General features: G+C 47.8%; 1 long non-coding RNA gene across 1 annotated transcript; it reads left to right on the top strand.

Moving 5' to 3' along the window:
* Positions 1-5,434: 5,434 nt before the first annotated feature.
* On the top strand, positions 5,435-21,299 carry LOC146339072 (uncharacterized). The gene is made up of 3 exons (XR_014784619.1): positions 5,435-5,994; positions 15,930-16,077; positions 20,181-21,299. It is a non-coding gene; the product is annotated as an uncharacterized LOC146339072 (long non-coding RNA).
* The last annotated feature ends 253 nt before the right edge of the window (positions 21,300-21,552 follow it).

The following is a 21,552-nucleotide window of genomic DNA, read 5'->3' as shown; positions in this document are numbered from 1 at the left end:
CCAGAAAAACATCTATTTCTGCTTCATTGACTACGCTAAAGCCTTTGATTGTGTGGATCACAACAAACTGTGGCAAATTCTGAAAGAGATGGGAGTACCAGACCACCTTACCTGTCTCCTGAGAAACCTGTACGAGGGTCAAGAAGCAACAGTAAGAACCAGACATGGAACAACGGATTGGTTCAAAATTGGGAAAGGAGTACGACAAGGCTGCATATTGTCACCCTTCTTATTTAATTTATGTGCAGAGTACATCATGAGAAACTCCGGGTTGGATGAATCAAAGGTCGGAATTAAGATTGCTGGGAGAATTATCAACAACCTCAGAAACGCAGACGATACCACCCTAATGGCAGAAAGCGAAGAGGATCTCAAGAGCCTCTTGTTGAGGGTGAAAGAGGAGAGTGCAAAAGCTGGTTTGAAACTCAACATTAAAAATACGAAGATCATGGCATCTGGCCCCATCACTTCCTGGCATATAGAAGGGGAAGAAATGGAAGCAGTGACAGATTTTATTTTCTTGGGCTCCAAAATCACCGCAGACGGTGACTGTAGCCATGAAATCAAAAGACGCTTGCTCCTTGGGAGGAAAGCTATGGCCAACCTAGACAGCATAGTAAGAAGCAGAGACATCACCTTGCCGACAAAGGTCCATCAAATCAAAGCAATGGTTTTCCCTGTAGTAACGTATGGCTGTGAGAGCTGGACTATAAGGAAGGCTGAGCACCGAAGAATTGATGCTTTCGAACTGTGGTGCTGGAGAAGACTCTTACGAGTCCCCTGGACTGCAAGGAGGTCAAATCAGTCCATCCTAAAGGAAATCAACCCTGACTGCTCATTGGAAGGACAGATACTGAAGCTGAAGCTCCAATATTTTGGCCACCTAATGCGAAGAGAAAACTCCCTGGAAAAGACCCTGATGCTGGGAAAGATTGAAGGCTAAAGGAGAAGGGGACGGCAGAGGATGAGATGGCTAGATAGCATCACTGATGCAATGAATATGAACATGAGCACACTCCGGGAGAGAGCGGAGGACAGGAGGGCCTGGCGTGCTGTGGTCCATGGGGTCACGAAGAGTTGGACACGACTTAACAACTGAACAACAATGAAGGTGTTGGATGAATATGCCTTACACCCATTTTACAGATGGAGACTTCAAGGCAAGGTGAGGCCAGGTACATATGTCATGCCTGGGCCTGTAAGCACCTGTGGTTTTAATATTTTTCTTTTTAATCTTTTGTTCTTAGCAGCTTTGAAAATGAGGTAAGAGACAGCTGAGTATAGAAGGAGAAGCCTAGCCTTTAGTTATTCACCCTGGTTTGGCAATCGTAATTTAAACAACTCTTCTTAAGCCACAGAACAAATGAGTGGTCAAACCAAAAGCTGTGATATATTTTTGTATGACCCAAGCTGTTGCCTCCCGATCATGGCACCTCGTAAAACCCAAATTAGCTAAAATGCATGCCTGGTGTTCAGTGGCAGCTCAGCTGGAAGGCTGTGGTAACGCATTGCGTTAATTGCTGATCCCTCTAAATTGTACAAGATGAGCAGTGCATGCCTTATAATTCAGCGCCTAGTGGGCAAGGAGATGAGAAACTTTTGCAGGCTGGAAGAGTGATGAATGAGCATTTACTTTGCATGCTGACTGGGGAATGCTGGGAGTTGCGGGACTTTTTCCTGCCTAAACATGCATAGGATTGCGCCTCTTGCTTTGGTACATTTATAAACTGCCCAATAATGGAAGAACTCTGGGCAGTAAACAAATAGATTTTAAAAATAATAAAATACAAGATAAAAGCAAACTATGGCCTGGTTCACACGTAACAACAGTTAAACAACCCACAGACCTTCTGTCTGTAGTTTGCTTAGCATGATGCTTCTGGCTTCTCTCTTCCCTGACAAGCCAGAGAAAGAGCTCAAGAACAAACCACAGGTTTTTCTCTGGCCTGTTCAAGGGGAGAGAAGCCAGAGATTCTGGTTCACACCATGCCAGACCAGGGGTGCTGGACCTCTTTCAGCCCAAGGGCAAAATGCAATTTCAGAGAAGCTCTTGGGGCCACATTCTGGTGTGGGCTGGGATTAAGGCAAAGGGGGAGGAGCCAAAATTCTAGAATATTTTAGCTTAAAGTTCTTATTGGCGGAAACTATGACTTAGAAGAGGTAATTCGATCTTTTCGAATGAGGGGAAAAACTGCACAAAAGCCAGGAGATGACCGCGTGATCAGTGGTTGAGGGAAAGGGGGGGTAGGGAGCGTGGCCATCTGGGCCACCCTAGAAGACCAGTTTGAGACCTCAGGAGGGCCAGATTTAGTCCCTGGGGCCAGAGTTTGCCCATCCCTGCGCTAAACAAACCACAGACGGAAGATCTGTGGGTTGTTTGGTTGCTTCCGTTGGGCAGCATGTGCCAGCACGGCTACCCACAATTCGAGCCCCACCATGAGGAAGGTGGGGAGGAATTCCCCCACTCACCTTTTGCATGTCTGGTAGGGAATAGTCATGACAGAAGCGGGGGGCTCCCAGACTCCACCACACCAATCAGACCCATCATGGGGGCATTCGCCTTCCCATCCCCACCCTGAACACTCGGTCAAAGATGCCGGGATCACAGTGGATGCAGGAATAGCCCGGGCTGCTGGGTGGAACAGCTGGCATTTTACATGCTTGAGGCCCCTGGTTTGAATCCAAGGGGCAGCCCCTCACTAGGAAGTGGAGGAGGGGCCCCGCCCAAGGCACACCTGAGCTAAACAGGAGAAGCATGCACTGTGTAAGTGGACTATTAGCCTGGATCCTGCATGGGCTGGCCAGCCCTTTGGGCCCAGCCCTCCACAAGGCAACCCGTGTGACCAACCCTCCACTGCGATAAATTATTTTAATGATCTCTTTGATCATATAATCAATTGCTCCATTAATTAGGATTGTTGCTAACGGGTCTTCGGTGGTACCCCAGTGCACACTTTGGGAATGACTAGCTTCAGCTGCGGTGGGGTCTGTGTTTTGAAAAGGTTTGTCTCGGAATGTAAGGAAAGAAAGAAATTAAGGTGCTGCTAGAGCAGGCGTGTTGAACCTCTTTCAGCCCAGGGGCCGAAGGCCATTCCAGAGAAGCTCTCGGGGGCCACGTTCCAGTTGTGGGCAGGGCCGAAGGCAAAAGGGGCAGGGCAGAAATACCAGCATGTTAGTTTAGAGCTCCTCCTGCCAGTCACTAGGCTTTAGGAGAGGCATTGTAACATTTCAGAATGGGGGAAAACTGACAAAAGCTAGGAAACCACCAAATGATTGGTGGTTGGGGAAAGTGGGGGGCGCCAAGGGAAGGGAAACCCTGGAAGGCCAAATTTGGTGCCCAGACCTCAGGTTCTTCATCACTGTGGTAGAAGATCCCTATTTGATATATGCAAAAGCCCAGCTGCCTCTAGGAAATTAAGGGCTCAATCCTGTAGTGATAGTCGTCAGCCTCCGAACTCAGAGGCTGACAACTATCCGATGCAGGGCGGCCGGAGCGCGTTGGAGGAGGAGTGGGGGAGGCCGTACAGTGGAGAGGAAGTTGCATAAAGCATGCTCCTGATTCCTAGATTGGTGCCATAGAAGATTCGATAATGTGGCCTTCCCCCAGCCTGGTGCTGTCCAGATGTGTTGGACTACAACAGGGCCGGGGCCATGCTGGGTGGAGATGACAGAAGTAGTAGCCCAACGCGTTTGGAAGGTACCAGGCTGGGAGAGGTTGAGATATTGTCATGTCCACCAGTCTGCTCTAGGAACAAACGCGGATTAAACATTGCAAACAATAGCCTTGGGGCTGGGGCTTGTTAATCACCACGCAGAAGATGAAGAGGAGAGTTTCTTCAAAGGCTCTCGCAGGAGAAGGCCTCTCTAAGCCTTAGAGAGACACTGAAATGGTCCCGTGGAGTCAGACACAGCGAAGCTACCAAGCAGGCCCGGCCCAAGACATTTTGCGGACTGAGGCAAAGGACAAGATGGCGTCCCTCCCATTCCATGTACCAAAAGCCAGCTGGACTGGCTGATGAATGTGCCTGGAACACAGACAATGGGGCAGTGTCCTCCATTGCACCTGAAGGCAGCAGGCAAACTCAGGGGTTGCAGAGTAGGCCGCAAGGTACACAGCTCTCACCTCCAACACCTGGCTGTTGCCTCCCAGCATCTGCTGCCTGATGCGGCTGCCTCACTTTGCCTAATGGCAGGTCTGGCCCTGCTGCCCAGAGCTTGAAAGACGCGCAGCAGCAGCACAGTCCCACAGAGCAGTCTCTGAACGACAAAGGGCCTTGGGCGAATGGCGTCTTCTGTATACATGACATCTGTTTGCCTGCTGACTCATATCACAAGACAAAGTGTATTCATGAGAAACAATCTCCTGTAACTGACTGAATCTGTGAAATTCTGTGAAATTCCACGAACCACCCATCATATATTTGGGAAGCAGCGCAAAGATTTCTGGCTGTGTAAGCAACTGCAATGTGACGTGTTTTGTCTAAATGGAACATAGGAAGCTGCACCAGTCCGTCTAGTTAAATATTATCTGTAGTCTAGACCCACCTTCCCCAACCTGGTGTCCTCCAGTTGTTTTGGATTGCGACTCCCATAATTCCCAGCCAGTGGAGGCTGGTGGCTCTGATGTCAGTGGGGTGGTGAATCTGCTCTGGGCTTCAGTCAGAACCAGTCAGAACTCTAAAGGAGCTATCCAAGGTGCAGAGCCTTTTCGGCCACATCCTGATTTGGGAAGGGTTTTGGGGGCCGCATTCCAGCAGTGGGTGGGACTAAGAGCACAGGGGGTGGGGCCAACAACAGAGTGGGTGGGGTCCAAAAAGCAAAGTGCATGAGGTCAAAGCAAAGCAAATCGGTAATTCGTACTGATTAGGACATTTTCTCACCGAGCATGCAGAGCACAGCTCAATTCTATGCATGTCTACTCAGGAGGAAGCCCCAGTACAACAGCTTTCAGGCATTCAAGCCCCTAATGGTTAGAGCAGAGACACCGAACCTCTTCCAGCCCAGGGCTGAATGCCATTTCAGAAAAGCTCTTGGGGGCCACCTTCCAGTATTGGAGCTCTTCCTGATCATCACTAAGCCTGAGGAGAGGCATTTCAGCCTTCATAGTGGGGTAAAAACTGTGCAAAAGCCAGGAAGCCAGCAAACGATCGGTGGTCAGGGGGAAAAGGCATGAGGCCAGGCAAAGGGGCATAGCCTTCTGGGGAACCCGAGAGGGTCAGATTTGGCCCCCAGTAATACCCTAACCTAGGAGTGCTGCACCCCTGGGTTAGGGTATTACTGGGAAGGGGATTTGCCCTCTCTACTTGGCACTGCAAGGATGGCGTCCCCATTTCATAAGCACTTCTGACCTTTGTATGCTTCAGAAAGGTGAACAAACTTTGTCAGATCAGACCCCTGTTTTTAGAAGACCCAGACTGGAGGTCACGCGCTTCTCCTGTCCAAAGGTGAATTTTGACACTAGCAGACCCATGGGTAGAAAGCAACCACAAAACATGGTTTTACTGCAATTCCGCTTTTTTACCTAGCCCCTAACCTTGCACTTTTGCTGCTAGAGAAGACACTTACGAGTCCCCTGGACTGCAAGGAGGTCAAATCAGTCCATCCTAAAGGAAATCAACCCTGAGTGCTCCTTGGAAGGACAGATACTGAAGCTGAAGCTCCAATATTTTGGCCACCTAATGCGAAGAGAAAACTCCCTGGAAAAGACCCTGATGCTGGGAAAGACTGAAGGCAAAAGGAGAAGGGGACGGCAGAGGATGAGATGGCTGGATAGCATCACCGATGCAATGAATATGGACTTGAGCACACTCCGGGAGAGAGCGCAGGACAGGAAGGCCTGGTGTGCTATGGTCCATGGGGTCACGAAGAGTTGGACAGGACTGAACAACAACAACAACAACAACACTTGCACTTTGGGGTATTAAATTAAAACAAAATCAGCCACGTAAAACCAATGCAATGAAATGCCGACTTAAAAAAGTATGTCAAATTAAGGTGAGTGCATACTATCTTTATCCTGTCTACCGGCTGTACCACTTCTGACTGCAAGTGAGGGCTCATGTGACTGAATGCTCCTCCATTCCAAAAATTAAAATCCTGCATGTAGAAAACTGGTGCCTCAGGAAGCTGGCTGACGAGGCCCCAGCTCCTGACATCTAGTTTTCTATGCAGAGGGCTTGTTTTTATTGTGAAGGAGGAACATTCCATCGTAACTGCAGTCTAAAGTGGTATAGCTCAGATCAATGATGGTTCCAGGTGTTTGATGGCCCTGGGCAAGACACCGTCAGTGGTCCCCTCCTTCAGCTAATCTACCTTCTCACTGCCATTGTCTCCAGCTGCTCTTGCTCCTCGCCCTCTTTCATCATTGCTACCACTTGCTTGCTTGACAGGCAGAGAGCCAGGGAGCAAGTTGGCAGTGGAATCTTCTGCTTCTCCTTCTCACCACCACTGTGGTCTGGGCCAGAGCAAGAGGCAGGTGAATAAGCAGGTTGCAATGGGGAACAGGAAGAGCAAGTCCAGGGGGCTCTTGTCAGTGGGCCGCTGCTGGGTTATGGCCCTCGGCAGGTGCCCAGCCATGCCTGCCTTTGACACCAGCCCTGGCTCAGATATACGCAATCACGTCAGTGTGTGGCCTTCTGGGGAACCTCAGAGGGCAGGACTGGGACCACAGGAGGATGAGCTTTGGCCCTGGGTCTGAGGTTCTGCACCCCTGCTTTAAGAGTTGCGTGAGGCTCAGCATCAGAGCAACGAGTGTGTGCACACATGTGAGTGTTTGTCTGCGCATCTGCGTGCATATAGATACCCTATGATATCAACAGAAAAAAAACCTGTTGACATTAATGGAAACGGTGACAAGTCATATCCGGTCCTGTTACTTGACTTCGCAGCCTGCATGTCTCTGAATCTTTCCCCATCCTTTGCTCCGTGTTAAACAGGGTTGATAACATCTGCTGTGATCTGAACGGGAGCACCACTGGGCACGTGCTAAAGGAAAATTCCTGAGAAACATTTCCCAGATTGTGAATTCATCTTTTTTTATGAATTCATCTGATCTCTTGCCTATAAACTATAACCATGAAACTGAGTCATAAGCAAGCATCATTGGCACATCATCAATCCAATATCACCAAGAAACCACTTTCTGATTGAAGTTCAGATTAGTATAACCAGTGCCAGTTCCTGACTCATCTCTTTTGGGCACAGAGGTTAAGGCTGTAGTCTGGGCAGAGAGAAGTTGGGGAAAGCAGCATTTGAGAATTCTGACCCTTAACTAATAATTTACTTCATTACATTTCATCCTGCTCTTCCTCTAAGGCAGGGATAGGCAGCTCTCCAGATGTTTTGGACTTCAGCTCCCAGAAGCCCCTGCCAACATAGCCAATGGTCAGGAATGCTGGGAGTTGAAGTCCAAAAATCTGGAGATCTACTTTCTGCTCACCCTCGCTCTAAGGAGCCCAAGGTGCATGGGGGCTCTCCCACCCTACACATATTTTAGCGTCACAACAGCCCTGTGAGGCAGTAACTGGCCTGTGATCACCATGTAAGCTTCGCAGCTGAGCTGATCAGAGATCTGAACACAGATCTCCCCAGTCCAAATCTGCTACCATATCTGCTGCACTGCATCACAAACATAAGCAACGTATGTAAATTACTGCCAGCAGGAGGAGGGCTATGCATTTGTGCAGTTGCACAAGCTCTCCCATGCCGCCGCCACCCACCATCGTCACTGCTGCATCCGTCTCTCTGCTCCGCCCGCCGGCGAAATGGTGGGAAAACACAGGAGGGTTACAAGTGGAAGATGACATTGTCTGGAACCACACCACCCACCCCATTCTGTAAGTGAAGCAAAGTGATTGCCTCATCTGGAAGCAACCCCTGGAGAAAGATTAGAGAGCTGTGACTGTTCAGATTCCCCTTTGGAGACCAAAAAGAGTAAAAGCACACGCCCAGGGCTGGCTAGTTCACATTCATGGCTTACTTTATGCAGCAGGTCTACCTGCCAAGTCTCGTGATGCAGCTGTTCAGCTTCTTCCCCCTTAAAACTGCTGTGACTTACAGCAGAATTAAGAGCACAAGCTGAACTGTGCTTGATCAGACCAAGGGTCCATCTAGTCCAGCATTCTGTTCATACAGTGGCCAATCAGCTGCCCATGGGAAATCCAGAGTGTAACAGCACCCTCCTGCCCATGTTCCCCAGCAACTGGTGTACATAGCCTTTGTTACTGGAGGTGGCACATAGCCATCAAGACTAGTAGCCATTGATAGCCTTTTCCTCCAGGAATTAGTCTAACCCCTTTTAAAGCCATCCAAATTAGTGGCCATCACCACATCCTGTGGTAGTGAATTCCATAGAATTGCTTTCTATAGAGAAAGCACGGCAACACAGCATGTATTATTGGATGCAATAAATACAGGCCAGAACCAGAAGGCTATCTGACACTGCTTAACTACAAACAACACATAATGTTGGGTGTGTGAGTGTAAGTAAGCGAAGGCATGAGATATGGTTACTTGCTTCCTCTCTGAAGGGACTGCATGGCATTTGTTGCACAGGCAAGAGGAGGAAGGGGAGAGGGCAGGAAGTAGGAACTGATCAAGCTCCAGAACATTGTCTATTGCCCTCTAGTGTCTGGAAGCATGCGGAGTTGTTCCTATTATCCAACAAAAACACATTTCTTCAGCACGGCCTGCCTTCTTCCTGAATGGTTACCAAATTCTTCACATCTACACTACAGAACAGATAGCGATTCAACTATCATGGCTTTTCTTCCCAGGAGCCCCGGGCTCTGTGAAGGATCCAGGGACCTCTCTAAGACAATTCCCAGTGGTCTCACAAAATGACTGGTACTGAGGTTGAACCCATTGCTGCTAATCCAGTAGGAATTAGTTTAAATGTAGTATGTAGACATACCCTGAGATTGTGACCCCTTTTGTGCAGCTGGATGCTATTTGTAGCGCATTAATAACATTTCTATCATGCTGTTCTTACATGCGCTGCTTTATTTCTAGCATTAAACTTTACATAGACTATATGAGGCCCAGTTATTAATATCCCCATATGACAGATAAGGAAAATGAGCTGAGAGATGCAAGGTTGCCTAGCCACCCCCCCCCCCGCCCAATCCTTCCATCGTGGGAGTGGGGGTGAGGCCTGGACATGACTCCATCTCTCCGCTCATCTTCTTTATCTGTCAAATGGAGATATATGGCAGGGGAAGATTTGAACAGGGATTTAGAGAGCCAGTGTGGTGTAGTGGCAAGAGTGTTGGACTAAGAGCTAGGAGATCCGGGTTCCAGTCCCCACTCGGCCATGGAAACTCACTGGGTGACTTTGGGCCAGTCACACACTCTCAGCCCAACCCACCTCACAGGGTTGTTGTTGTGAGGATACAATGGAGAGGAGGAGGATAATGTAAACCGCCTTGGGTTCCTTGCAAGAGGAAAAAAGGCGGGGTATAAATGCAATGAATGAATGAATAAATAAATAAATAAATTAGCTTACATGCTCAAGCTTGACTACCATCCTGCACCAGCTGCCATTAGTACTGCATCACTGTCTCTAATAGTGAACTGAATCTGTGAGTGCGGACAGGACTGGGGCCAAAATCGGACACCTAGGAAAAAAACTAGAAAGCATCAGCCCCAGGGCGGCCAGTCTATAAGTGCGAAACCTAGGGCACCAAATTCGAGGAAAAAATACAAATTTAAAAAAATCTTATTTTCTAAGCGTGTTCTTTGTTCTTTCTGTTTTGGATGTGGTGTTAATAGCAGTCAAAGCAGAATAGCGTAATGGCTGATTTTGAATTTGTAATAATAAAAATTATAATGAACATTTTAATTCATTTTTATTTGAAATTGGACTGAAATATTGCCTAGCTATTGTGTACAAATCTATTCTGAAAATTTGTGTCCCTATTTTATCTGGTCTCAGAAACATTGGTTGGACAGACGGGCAGGTAGAAAAACCGAATAATTATGCCTCTGTTTAAATAAATATGCTTAAAAAACATTAAACAGAAAAAAGAGGCATTTTCCCCCAGTTTACCAAAAACCTCAGCCTAGCTCTGCCCTCAGGGTTTGGGGGTGGGGGTGCCGCCTGCACAGTTTGCAGGGCCAGCCCTACCATTAGCAGAGTGAGGCAGTCGCTCCTGACGGCAGATGCTAGGAGGCAGCAGGAAAGTGCGAGAGGAGAAAGCTGTGGCCATGTAGCTTGCGTTGGGCCCCCTAAACTAGTCTGTTGCCTTCAGATGCAGTGGAGGAAGCTGTCCCATTGCAGTAATGAAGTTAGATTCATCTGGGAGTCCAGTTGGCTTTTGTACATGGAATGGAAGGGGGCGCCATCTTGTTCTTCAGCTCAGGCAGCAAAATGACTTGGGCTGGCCCTGATGTCACCTGGGGTGCCAGTTGCTGGCAGCTAGTCTAGGGCCGCCCCTGGCATCAGCATGCCAGAGGGAACTAGCAGGATGAAGCGAGGGGGGTGGGATGGGAAGCAGGACCATTCCACCAGCCCTGCTCGAAGAGACCGGCTTTCCTCTTGTCCCTCCCCGCCCCCTCTTCCTTTTGTGTTGTGTCGTTTTTACATTGTAAGCCTGCGGACGGGGATGGTCTAGTTTTTATTGCATGTTCGCAAACCGCTCCGGGAGCCTTTTTTGACTGAGGAGTGGTATAAAAACTGGGCATGGTCTCTCAGGCATGGTCTGAAGGCACATGAGACAGCTCCTTTGCTGAAGCTAAGCAGGTCTGGGTCCAGTCAGTGCTTGGAGGAGAGACCACCTGGGAACCACATGCAGTCACCTTGAGTTCCGCGATGGAGGAAAGGTGGGATATAAATGAAGTAAATAAGTAATGAAAATGCTTTAAATCAATAAAATGAAAAATAAAACCCCCCGGTTTGCAGAAGAACAAAAAATTCCTTATTAAAAACGCCAAGCAGCCCGACGAGGACTGAGCATGCTCAGTAGCCACAGAACATTGTTTGTCAGCTGGAAAAGAAAAATAGGAAGTGGGGGTTGGGGAGAACGGAACGGAATGGAATGGAATGGAATACCCTGGGGAAGGGCTTGGCTGGCTGGCACCCTGAACAGGGCCATTCAGGTTAGGAGGTGAGGATACTGACACTGCAACTTTTTGTTGCAGGTCTTGCTAATTTTATTTATTTATTACCTGTGTATCCCACCTTTCTTCAAACTAGATCTGGACCGGCTTAGCTTCAGCATGGTTGCTGCACTATGTTCCTCCAAACCATAGCCCATGCCTTATTATTAGTTATTGTTTAGTGCAACTTACATCTGTAATGGGAGAAATATGTAAGCTTGTTCCAGCGGTGTCAGTCTCCAAAAAGGCATAATGGCACATGCACGCTTGTGTAGAGCAGCCTTCCCCAATCTGATGCCCTCCAGATGTGTTGGACTACAACTCCCGTAAATCCCAGCCAGCACATCCAACCTGGTGCCTTCCAGCTGTGTTGGACTACAGCTCCCATAATTCCCAGCCAGTACAGCCAACCTGGTACCCTCCAGCTGTGTTGGACTGCAACACCAATAAAGTCTCAGCCAGCATCTTCATATTGACTGGGAAGTATGGGAGTCGCAGTCCAACACATTGGGAGGGCACCAGGTTGGGAAAGGCTGGTGTAGAATGTTCTGAACACATAAGCAGCATGAACAGATCGCTTACTGTTGATTCAGTCAGGGTGAACCGTTTTCCATTTGGCCCTCCATTTGACCTGACATTTTTGCCAGGAGGTTCATAATGGCGATTGAATCAAAAGATAACAGGTGCTTCACTTTGGAAGAGTCTCAATTTGGGGCTGACAGATGGGAAAACCTAGAAACCTCCCTCCACCCTTGAAATTAGACCTGGCTCCTTGAAGCTAAGGCAGATAATTTCACTTTGGGACAGAGTCCCACCCAAATCATACCCTTCAGGTGTCTACAAAACTCCTCTCTTCTCACAAGACCTACAAACTGTGTTGTATCTCCCCTTATTGAGCTTACAGGAAGCAGAGAATGGGGTTTTGGCTGGGTGATGATGCCCTCTGGCTATACTCCCAGTGGTAATTGGCAAGTCTTTGAATGTGGAGATGTGTGTTTGGCCCTGTCCTGAGAGATGAAAGGGGCTGGTTTCCCTTTGATGGAAGCCGGTAACTCTCATAAATGTTAATAGAAAGTACATCAGTAGAATAAGACGTGGGGTTGCCTCTCTCCCGGCCCACCCTTGGACTAGTCCAGGAAGAAGGGACGTGAAAACTGGAACAGGATCAAACTGACATCATGTACCTCCTGTTCCATCTCATGACCTTCATGTTCCCAGTGATTCCAGAATTCTCTGTTCTTGGCAAAAAAAATGGCAGAACAACCAGGAGCACCAGATACAATCTCACAGGTTAAATAGACCAGTCCTAGGAACAAATGGTGCAGGTGGTTGTTTAAGGACTTTGTGTTTGGGGTGGGTGAGGGGGAAAGCTTTGTTAAGTGTGGTACTTAACACAACATACTGCTGCTGTTGCTAACGCCATCAGTGCTAGCCACTCCAAATGTCTCTCTCTGGCTGTATCAGTGATTTGAGTCATTATTTTTACCAAGGGGGGAGGTGGAGAAAAGTTTTTCTCCCCCTCTCATAAAACTACCTTTTACGGAGGGGTGCCGACCAATGAAGTTGATTGGCTTTAGATTCAGGACAGGCAAAATCAAGTTCTCTTCACACAATACGTAATGTATTTACGGACTTGGCCCTCAATCCTACGCATGGTTAGACAGGAAAAAGTGCCACAACTCCCAGCATGCCCCAGCCAGCATGGCTGGCTGGGGCATGCTGGGAGTTGTGGGACTTTTTCCTGTCTAACCATGCGTAGGATTGCACCCTTCATTGCTACAAGATGTGGTGACTGCTACTAGCTTAGATGGCTTTAAAGCAGGAGCACTGAATCTCTTTCAGCACAAGGGCCAAATGCCATTTTGGAGACGCTTGGGGGCGGAGCGGGGGGGACGGCACACACATTCCAGTGGTGGGTGAGGCCAAAGCAAAAGGGAAGGTGCTGAAAGCAAAATGTCGGGGCCAAAAATACAACCCCCCCCCCAGCCTGTTTTAGCTTAAAGCTGTTCCTGCCAGCCACTAAGCCTTCAGAGAGGCATTTCAACCTTTCAGAATGGGGGGATAACTGCAGAAACGGCAGGAAGCCACCAAATAATTAGCAGCTGGGGGAAAGGGTGCGGCCATATGAGGAACCAGAAAGGCTGGATTAGGACCCCAAGAGAGGCTGAATTTAGCACCCAGGACCTGAGGTTCTGCACTCCTGCTTTAAAGGGCAATTGTTTATTATTGTTATTATTATTATTATTAATTTTATTTATTTATTATTAAATTTATTAATCGCCCATCTGGCTGGTCACCCAGCCACTCTGGGCGATGTACAACATACAATAAAACAGTTTAAAACAATAAAATTCTACAATTAAAACATTTTCTAAAATGCCCTAACCCACCCCAAATGCCTGCCTGAACAACCATGTTTTTAATGCACAACGGAAGCTCATTAAAGAGGGGGCATGACGGAGTTCCCTAGGGAGGGAGTTCCACAGAGTGGGGGCCACCGCAGAAAAGGCCCTCTCCCTCGTCCCCACCAGTCTAGCTGTCCTGGCTGATGGGACAGAGAGAAGGCCATCCGAGGCTGATCTTGTTAAGCGGCCTATCTGGTGCTGCTGGAGGCGCTCCTTAAGATAGGCTGGGCCGGAACCATATAGGGTTTTAAAGGTCAAAACCATGGTCAAAAATTATTATTAATTGCATTTCTATCCTGCCTTTTTTCCTCTTGCAAGGAACTCAAGGCGGCATACATAATCCTCCTCTCCATTTTATCCTCACGACAACAACCCTGTGAGGTAGGTTGGGCTGAGAGTCTGTGACTGGCCCAAAGTCTCCCAGTGAGCTCCCAGTCCAACACTCTCACCACTACACCACACTGGCTCTCAGACAAATTCGTGGAGAATACGAGTGGCTATTAGTCATGATGGCTATATGCTACCTCCAGATTTAGTGCTGTTGCATGTGCAGCCAAAACGGCACCACCCATTCATGAGAAGAGGGAATCAGCAAGCTTGGAGGAACCTCAAGGTTTGTAACAGCATCAGAAGAGCCCTGCTGGATCAGACCAAGGGTCCATCTAGTCCAGCATTCTGGTAACACAGTGGCCAACTAGCTGTTGACCAGGAACCCACAAGCAGGGCATGAGCGCAACAGCACCCTCCGCCAATGTTCCCGGCAACTGGTGCACACAGGCTCACTGCCTCTGGAGGTAGCACGAAGCCCTCAGTAGCCATTGATGGCCTTCTCCTCGAGGAATTTGTCTAACCGCTTTTAAAGCCATCCAAATTGGTGGCCATCACTTTTTGTAAAAGTATAAAACTCAGGGGGTGGGGACTCCCCCCCAACCCCCCCCCCCAGCTCAGTCAGAACTGAGCATGCTGAGTAGCCATGGAATGTCGACTGATGGGTTGTCAGGGAAAGAAAACTGGATAGGAGGGAGAATGGAATAGAGAAGTGGTTCCATATTGGGGGCAAGTGACCCTCCACCTCTCCCCCACCCACTTGGGCAGAGATCCTCCCCCAACCAGCTACAGGTGCAGCTGCTGAGTGCCACACATGATCTTCTCCTGTCGTCCTCTGGCACTCTCAGCAGAATATTGCACATCTGCCCTGTCCCCTGCCCTACCAGCCCCAGTGGGCACCAGCCAGCACCGCACTGGAATGGAGCATCTTGTGGGAGGCAACTGAACAGGACCTCGTGGCACCAGTTGCTGCCATGGGAGGCTCCCATTTCAACGGGGGAGCGAATCTTCTCCAGATTTCAGTCAGAACTCTAATGGAGCTATCCAAAATGGGAGCAGCACTTTGGAGAGCTTCTTTAGCGTTCTCACTGGTCCTGACTGAAACCCAGACTGGATCCACGGCCCCACTGACGGAGCCACCAGCTTCCACTGGTTGCTGCACAGCAACGGCAGGAGAGAGCTCTGGTCTTCATGTCCTGCCGCTTGTGGGCTTCCTAGAGGTGTCCAATTGGCCACTGTGGCAAGCAGAATACTGGACTAGGTAGACTTCTGGTCTGACCTAGAAGGGATCTTCTTATGTAGAAGGAAGGGCTTCTTCACACAGCGCAGAGTTAAACTATGGAATTCGCTACCACAGGAACTAGTGACGGCCGCCAGTTTGGATGGCTTTAAAAGGGGGTTGGACACATTCCTGGAGGAGGTGGCTGTGAAGGGCTACTAGTCTTGATGGCTATGTGCTGCCTCCAGTACCAGAGGCAGTGAGCCTGTGTGCACCAGTTGCTGGGGAACATGGGTGGGAGGGTGCTGTTGCACTCATGCCCTGCTTGTGGGTTCCTGGTCAACAGCTGGTTGGCCACTGCGTGAACAGAATGCTGGACTAGATGGACCCTTAGTCTCATCCAGCATGGCTCTTCTTAGGGTCTTACATTCTTATGTTCTAAACCTGACTGCTATCATTCATATAGCTCTTGCCATCTGCAAAGTGCTTAAAGCCTTTACAGTGGTTTCATTTGCCAGCACCGTAACACAGCACGGTAGGGTGCTATCAGGCTTCTCCAATCTGGTTCCTGGCTGGGGGATTATGGGAGTTGTAGTCCAACACACCTGGAGGGCACTGGCTTGTGAAGGCTGACACTAGGATGGTATAGAGAGGCCAATGTGACATGTGCAAGACCCATCGAAACTGATCAGCAAGAACCTCCTGGAAGTATTTGCACCACGTGCATTGCAAAAGCCTTGGTGTGTCTATGGGCACGTCTCTGTGCTTGGTGTGTCAGAGGGCGAGTCAGAAATCATGATCATAAAAGTTAAAAATACTAAATTAATTGCTATCCATTAGGATGGGGCTTTGCATTTTTTAAAATGTTTATTTTGGTTTTTCAGCACCTCTGTGAAGGGAGCTGGGTTTGTGCAAAGGGCAGGACTGTTTGTATTCCTGGTTGCTTCTGAGCTCTCCATATCTGTCCTAAGGATCTTGTGGTTTTATTGGCCATTTCCTTAGGGCCTCACTCTGAAGTCTTCATCTTGTAGGGTAAGTTATACCGAAACCCATCACACCTCCCTCCCTCCTAACATCACCCCTGGGGTTGCCAAGCCTTGCTGAATTGGAGAAAGGTTTTTAATTTTCCGTTGCATGCTAATTTTCAGAATTAGAGGCAAGCTTTCAAGAGAGCCAAGTAAATAAAATCTCATGATGCTAAAGAGATGCTTGTTTGTACTTGTAAAATCAAGCCACTTTGGTATTAAAATCATAATAATATTGGCATGCAAGTGGCGAGATCTACAATAATGTTTTCATATGCTGCATAAATAATAAGAAAATCTAGGGAAAGGTTTTGAAACAGAATGACAGTTCCACATTTACCCAAGGATTGCTCTTTATTTATCTGTCACATCTGTGTCCTACCCTTCCCGAAAAGCAGGGATGTGGAACCTTCAGCCTGCAGGTCTAATCCGACCCACTCAGGTTCTGTATCCAGCTTGTGGAGACTCCTTGGGTTCCTCCAGGGACTTTAGAGTCTAAAGAGTGATGGGTGGTATATGTGGGATCATCCCATGTTCTCTGCACAACCACTCTTAAAGGTAGGCTAGACTGATCAATTTGCCCCAAGCCAGCCAGTGAGCTCCATAGCAGAGCAGGGGTTTGAACCCAAATCCAACAGTCCACCCACCATGCATTCTCACGTCACTGTTGGGATTGGCTTTTCAGTATATTGACTTGTGAAATACCCATCATTACGATGGATGGGAAATCAGTAAGGTTCCCTAGTAAGGTGGCCAGGTGTCCTACTTTACAGAGGACAGTCCTCTGTTTGAAGGTGTCCTCCATTTGAAGAGCTGTCCAGTCCAAGACTGGTTGAAAGATAAAGAACCATAAAAACAGAGAGCCTTGAAGTTGCCCATCAACGGTTAGCACCTGGACAGCAGACTGAGCAGACATGTAGGTCACCTGGTCAGTCTACCTGTAGTTATTATTTCCAAATTTACATCTGTACACATGAGTTAGTGTATGCAAATCATATGCAAATTGGCGTGTCCTTCTACAGGAACTCTCTGGCCACTCGGTACCAAGGTGGAGGGCAGAATCCACTCTCTCCAAGTGGAGCGCTTCCTCCCAAAACAAATAGATTCCATTCACTTCTACAGCAGAAAGTAAGGGTGTGCACTTGGGGGCACCATTGAGCTTGACCTAAACCTGTCTCTGATGACCTAGCCCAGGGGTCCCCAACCTTTTTGGACCTGTTAGCACATTTGGGAATTTGAGAAACTGCTGTGGGCACCACCACAAAATGGCTCCTATGGAGGAGGTGGCTAGTCACATAATGGCTGCCGTGGAGGCCTGGCTAGTCAAAAGTGAGCTCAAGGGGGGTGGGGGAGAGAAATTGTGAGGCTAGAGGATGGAAGGGAGGGAGAAATAGCAAGGGAAAGGGGTAGGGGTAGAGAAAGAGCAAGGCTAGAGGTTGGAGGGGAGAAACAGTGAGGTAAGGAGGTGGAGGGAGAGAAAAAGCAAGGCTAGAGGCCTGGGAGTGAGGAGAAACAGCAAGGTAAAGGGGTGAGTAGGAGAAAAAGAACAAGGCTGGGGGCTAGGAGGGGAGAGAAATAAAAAGGGCAGGGATGGGGAAAGGAGAGAAATAGTAAGGAATGGAGTTGGCTGGAGAAAAAGAATCATAGAATCATAGAATAGTAGGGTTGGAAGGGGCTTACAAGGCCATCGAGTCCAACCCCCTGCTCAATGCAGGCTAGAGGCTGGGAAGGAGGGGGAAATAGCAAGGGAAAGGGGTAGGGGGGAGAGAAAGAGCAAGGCTAGAGGTTGGGAGGAGAAACAGCAAGATAAAGAGGTGGTGAGAGAAATAATGAAGCTAGAAGCTGGGAGGGAGGGGGAAAGAGCAAGGCAAAGGAGAGAAAGAGCAAGGCTGGGGGCTAGAAATTGAGAGAAAGTGGACTGCCCTAACATTTTCCAAGGTTTTTCGTCAAATCATTTTTTTGAAGGGGGCAGGGAGGGGAGAGATTCATGGGCACCATTGGAGGTCCCAACAGGTGCCACTTTGGGAACCCCTGCCCTAGCCAATCGCTATGCTGGGCTGGGAATTATGGGAGTTGCAGTCCACCACATCTGGAGGGCATGGATTGGCTCTGGAGATCCCTGCTCCTTCAGCTGCCTCACACGACAATGCAAAGCTAATGCAACCACGCTGCCCACTGATGCTGATCCCATACGTTAAGCAATGTAATTGCCAGTCATTTTTTCCCTCTATTCCTATAATAAACTGTATATTTGATTACTCTAAGACACAGAGTCAAGCTAATCCTTGTGTCATTGTTCATTCCCCATACTAGAAAAGGGTTCAAGACCCAAAGACGTGTTCCTCCTGTGCATGTGTGGGCACTGGGACATGTAGATGAAGATGCACACTAACAGAGATGTACACATAACAAGGGATGAACAGGAGCAAATGCAGTTTCACCTATGTAGGCAGGCTTCACTTCAGCTGGGGAGGAGGACTTGGCAGTTAAGCCTAATGTGTTCTTGGAAGAGGTGCTTTTTCAGCTGAACTTTGAAGGAAGAGATCAGTCTCTTTCAAGTTGAATGTGAAAGTATTGTTGGGGAGAGGGAGGGGAGGAGCAAGATCACTCACACCCCACTCCATGTGCCCATCGTGTGGTCTGAAAAGAGCAGTGTGTGCACAGGCCTTTTCCTGGGGCACTTGTCACACCAGGGTGGCCAGTTACACATCATCATCAAAAAAGAGAGGACAAAATAGGACAGACAGGTGCACAAAAATTGCATATGCTAATTTATATGTGTCGATGCACAGTTAAAAAGAACTGCTGTCACCGAAATAGAAATACAACACATCCCACCAGAGCAGGGAAGACGTAGTGGGGAAGACCAGGTAACTTGTATGTCTGCTCAGTCTGCTGTCCAGGGGCCAAGTGCTGATGGGCAACTCCAGGGTCCCTGCCTGCTCTGCTCCCCCTCCTTATGGTTCTTTGAGTTTAAACCTGGAATAGGCAGCCCATCAAAAAGAGGACACCTTCAAACAGGGGACGGTCCTCTGCCAGCTCTCCAAAACAGAGGATTGTACAGGTGTCCTCTGTACAGGTGTCCTCTGTAAAGTAGGACACCTGGCCACTGTAGCAGGCCAAGGAATTATTTAAAGCAGGGGCGGCAACTTTGGGCCCTCCAGATGTTTTGCCTGACAACTCCCATTAGGCCTAGCAAGCATTGCCAGTGCTAAGGGATGATGGGAATTGTAGGCAATAACCTCTGGAGGTCCACAGGTTGCCCCACCTCTGCTTTAAAGGCAAAGAGAAGGCGTTCATACTGGATGTGGGATGCAGTGTACGGCCCTGAGGAGAGGCCACCTCACAGGGTGACCTGGTTCGCACACTACAACACTTCCTGAGTTGTTCAACCCAGGAACTGTCAGGGCCGAGCAATAGCGTGCATGCATGCTGCCTCCTACATGCTCAGCACTTCAGCTTTCAATCAACAACCCTAGAAAGCCAGGTTCCTGGGTTGATATTAGCCCTATTCAGGTGTTCTGAATCTGAATAGGGCAAAGGCACTAGAAGAAGGAGCGCTCCAGTCCCGCCCCTCTCCTCCATCATGTTTGTTGCCCTCTACTTGTGGAGAGCATCTGTCTGAAGAGGAAAGCTTCCTCTGTCCATGGAGGTTCTCCACATGGTCCAGAATGCTGGAAAATCAGAACACCTGAATCACCTATGGTGATGTCCAAACCTGGAACTCTGGGTTGTTTAGGAGTCAAATAACCCAGAATTTAACCCAACAACAAACTATGTGTGATCATTGGGTTAACTCTGAATTGTTTAACCCCTAGACAACCCAGAGTTCTGGGTTTGGGCATTATGATACCAATCCAGAAAGAGGGTGTTCCTGGGCTGTTGACTGAAAGCAGAAGCAATGAGTGTGCAGGAGGCAGTGTGCTCACTCGCCATTGCTTGGTCCTGACAATTCCTGTGTTGAACAATTGTCATGATGTGTGAACATTTGTGTCAGCAGGGAGTGAAATGAATAATTTTGGTGGCAGAGTATCAAGAGGATACATATTTAATTTCTGTGAACTTTGATACGCTCCTATCATTTTATGAAGATCATTTTTCCTTCCACAGGTTTTGTGTGAAAGGCGCTGGGCATTTCCTGTCTGAAAATAAAGGACTCCCACTTGCAAGGACTTGGCCATATCCCTTTGCTATTCTGCTCCCTTGGAATGTTGCCCCAGTTTCTGAACTCTAGAAACCATTTGTTGATGTTTTATGTTTGGACTGGCGTTATGTCAAGACACTCTGTTATGCAAGTCTTTCTTCGGTCACATGAGATGTCCCAGCAATGGAGTTGTGAAAATCAATGTGTACCTAGCCACAACAACTACAACAAAACAAACACAAACTTCTTTTGCCTGCTACACAACTGATCATTATTAAAAGGTATAAGAGTGACCAGGCAACTTTATCAAAGCATTTTGTAAACTAAAATACTCTCTCTCTCTCTCTCTCTCTCACACACACACACACACACACACACCTTCATTTCAGTGTTGGCATTTTGTGATTTTTATCTAAGCCAAGGGACTGAAGCCAAGCCTGCAATGTGATAGTCAGTTTTTATTCTGTTTTCCTCCTGCACCCCCTCTATGAATACTTTCTTTGAGATCATATAATTAAAATTCTGAACAGTGAAGGCTCTGTTGACTCAAATCTTGCAAATACAATGCCACACCATTTTTATCATTCATGTCATGGATTAAGCAAAACACAGCTCTCTCCACCACTATTTCTGAATGATGTATTTTTATTTGCTAAAAACCACTTCATCTTATTATGCCTCCGAATGGATAAGATTCATCTTCCCAGCCCTCCAATCCTGTGCATGTTTACTCAGAACTAAATCCCAGTTGAGTTTAATGGGACTGAATTCCAAATATGTAGGCATAGAATTGCAGCCCAAATCTGCTTGACAAAAACAGAGTTCAAGGAACAAGTTCTGCCCCTAAAGTCAGTGGGTCGACTCATGCTGCATTGTTTTATGCAATAGGCATAAATCTTCACAGGGTTGTTTTTAACATGCTTTTGATTTCTTTCTCCAGGTCCCAGACTTTTAAAGTGTTCTTCTTGGCTTTGAGAGAAAATTGTAGAAGCCTTAATTACTAACATCCATTTAGGATATTGCCATACTTAAATGTGTAGATAGCTGCTATTGCCATGTTGCAATACAGAAAAATAAATTAGATTATAAAAAGCTGCTGTGGCTGATTAGAACCAAACTGGTTTGTTTTGGCATCAGTTTTTCTTTCTTTTTTTAAAGTCAACTTTATCAGATGCTTGCAGAGTGAAGAGTTGGCAAATATTCAGGCACACGGGTTAGAAACAGGAGGGAAAATCAAGATAAGGTGAGAAGGCAAGATAATGGAAATACAAAACACAACTTGCTGAAGCACCAAACTTGCAATGTCAAAAGCAGGCATTTTTATTGAACTAGTGCAGC

This window comes from Heloderma suspectum, chromosome 8 (genome assembly GCF_057233095.1).
Source record: "Heloderma suspectum isolate Gila_16-S chromosome 8, 16-S_ref, whole genome shotgun sequence".
Taxonomy (NCBI): domain Eukaryota; kingdom Metazoa; phylum Chordata; class Lepidosauria; order Squamata; family Helodermatidae; genus Heloderma; species Heloderma suspectum.
This window is presented reverse-complemented; position numbering and strand designations above follow the sequence as displayed.